Source organism: Chrysemys picta, unplaced genomic scaffold, assembly GCF_011386835.1.
Source record: "Chrysemys picta bellii isolate R12L10 unplaced genomic scaffold, ASM1138683v2 scaf1268, whole genome shotgun sequence".
Classification (NCBI taxonomy): Eukaryota; Metazoa; Chordata; order Testudines; family Emydidae; genus Chrysemys; species Chrysemys picta.
Genome location: NW_027053975.1, coordinates 15,828 through 18,371, shown reverse-complemented (window position 1 = coordinate 18,371; position 2,544 = coordinate 15,828). Strand labels below are relative to the sequence as shown.

Here is a 2,544-nt window from a genome sequence, read left to right as displayed (position 1 = left end):
ACCGGGCGTCCCCCCCTTAAAACCTAGGGGTTGACCTGGTGGCCGGAAAGCGAACCGGCCAGCCGGTGAACCCGTCCGATTCCACGGGTTGACCTGGTGGCCGGGAAGCGAACCGGCCAGCAGGTGAACCCGTTCGATTCCACGGGTTGACCTGGTGCCCGGGAGGGGACTCTGAAAATTTTTCAGCCCTTTCGACTCGCGGTTGACCTGGTGGCCGAGAGGGGACTCGCACGGCAGGCAAGCCGCCCTGGGCTGACCCTCCCCGGCCGCAGCGAGGGACTGCCTCCCGGCCGACAGGATCGGGCCCCTGGAAGTCTGGGGGGGGGGGGGGAATCGCCCCACGCCTCCGAGGAGGGCTGCCCGGGCGGGCCTGGCCCCGGAGCTCGAAAAAAAAAAAAAGGATCGGGCCCACTAGAGACATGGACCAGGCCGCCCTGGGCTCACCCTCCCCGGCCGCAGCGAGGGACTGCCTCCCGGCCGACTGGATCGGGCCCCTGGAAGTCTGGGGGGGGGGGGGGGAAATGGAACCTGACGCCTCCGAGGAGGGGACGCCCAGGGAAGGAGGGAGATCCGGGTTGACCTGGTGACCGGACGGGAAAGAGGCCACCGGGCGTGCCCCCGTTAAAACCCCTAGGGGTTGACCTGGTGGCCGGAAAGCAAACCGGCCACTGGGTAGGCCGGTCGGCAACCTAGGGGTTGACCTGGTGGCCGGGAAGCGAACCGGCCAGCAGGTGAACCCGTCCGATTCCACGGGTTGACCTGGTGCCCGGGAGGGGACTCTGAAAATTTTTCAGCCCTTTCGACTCGGGGTTGACCTGGTGGCCGAGAGGGGCCTCGCACGGCAGGCAAGCCGCCCTGGGCTCACCCTCCCCGGCCGCAGCGAGGGACTGCCCCTCCCCACCCCCCGGCTGACAGGATCGGGCGCACTGGAAGTCCGGGACAGTATTTTCCCCGACGCCGGGGAGGGCGGGCGGAGGGGCTCTGGCGGCCAGCCCGGGCCCCGGAGCTCGAAAAGGAAAAAAGGACCGGGCCCGCGAGAGACGGGGGCCCTGCCGCAGGGGGGGGGGCAGTCCGACCGGGGCTCACCGTGCGGCAGGCCCGGGCGTCGGCAGGGGAAAGCGGGCGAGGAGGCGCGGGGCCGGGTGCCTACGGCCATACCGGACCGAACGCCCCCGATCCCGTCCGATCTCGGAAGGTAAACCGTCCCGGGCCTGGCTAGTACTTGGATGGGTGACCGCCTGGGAATCCCAGGTGCCGTAGGCAGCTTTTCCCGGTCCGAGTCAGCTCTCTCTCCTTTTCTGGGGGGGAAGGAGAGGGGGGGGACGGGCCGGAAAGCCCCTCGTCGCTCCTGCCGAGTCGGAGGTCGCGGCCGCAGGTCACGGGTCTGGGCGCCTGGGGTCCGGCTCCCCACCCACCCGGCTTCCTCCGCGGAGGACCCCCCCCGGGGCCACCGAAGCCGCTGGGGGAGACGCCGGGCATGGGGCGGACTGGCCCGGACCCTCCCGGCCGCCGGCCCGCAGGTCCGCCCCGAATCCCCCCCCGCGGCCACCCAGGCCAGGCCTGGCCAGGCGGGACGGACGGCGGGTGTCCAGCGCCCAGCGGCTTCCTCCAGCGGGGACCCACGGACCCCAAAGCCGCAGGGGGAGGCCCCGGGCCTGGGACGGACTCGCTCGGACCCCCTGCGCCCGGCCGCCGGCCCGCGGGACCGCCCCGAATCCCCCCGCGGCCACCCAGGCCAGGCCTGGCCAGGCGGGACGGACGGCGGGTGTCCAGCGCCCAGCGGCTTCCTCCAGCGGGGACCCACGGACCCCAAAGCCGCAGGGGGAGACCCCAGGCCCGGGACCGACTCGCTCGGACCCCCCGCCTCCCCTGCGCCCGGCCGCCGGCCCGCGGGACCGCCCCGAATCCCCCCCGCGGCCACCCAGGCCAGGCCTGGCCAGGCGGGACGGACGGCGGGTGTCCAGCTCCCAGTGGCTTCCGCCAGCGGGGACCCACGGACCCCAAAGCCGCAGGGGGAGGCCCCGGGCCCGGGACGGACTCGCTCGGACCCCCCGCCTCCCCTGCGCCCGGCCCCCGGCCCGCGGGACCGCCCCGAATCCCCCCGCGGCCATCCAGGCCAGGCCTGGCCTGGCGGGCCGGTGTGCAGCTCCCCCGGGCTTCCTCCCCCGACGACCCGCGCCCCCCTGAGCCGCAGGCGGAGACCCCGGCCCCGGGGCGGACCGGCCCGGGCTCGCCCGAGCCCCCTGCGCCCGGCCCGCAGGACCGCCCCCCCGAATCCCCCGGGAGAGGCCCGGCCTGCACGCCACTGACGACCCGCGGCCCCCAAAGTCGCAGGAGGCGCCCCCCCCCCCCCGGTTAGCCCCGTCTCGCTCCGCGCCCCCCGCCCCTCGCTGCCGGGACCGGGCGCCGCCCCAGAGTCAGCCGCAGCCGGCCGGCCTGAGAGCTGCCCTCCTGTGGACGACGGTGAGTTTACCTTGATACTAACCGGCCGTCAGCCAGGTCAACCCCATTGCTAGACTGGGGTGGACCTGGTGGCCGAGTGGG

At 74.5% G+C, this 2,544-nt stretch overlaps 1 non-coding gene across 1 annotated transcript; it reads left to right on the top strand.

The window, feature by feature from the left end:
• Positions 1 to 1,144: 1,144 nt before the first annotated feature.
• Positions 1,145 to 1,263, top strand: LOC135979824 (5S ribosomal RNA). Its single transcript, XR_010597069.1, has one exon. It is a non-coding gene; the product is annotated as a 5S ribosomal RNA (ribosomal RNA).
• The last annotated feature ends 1,281 nt before the right edge of the window (positions 1,264 to 2,544 follow it).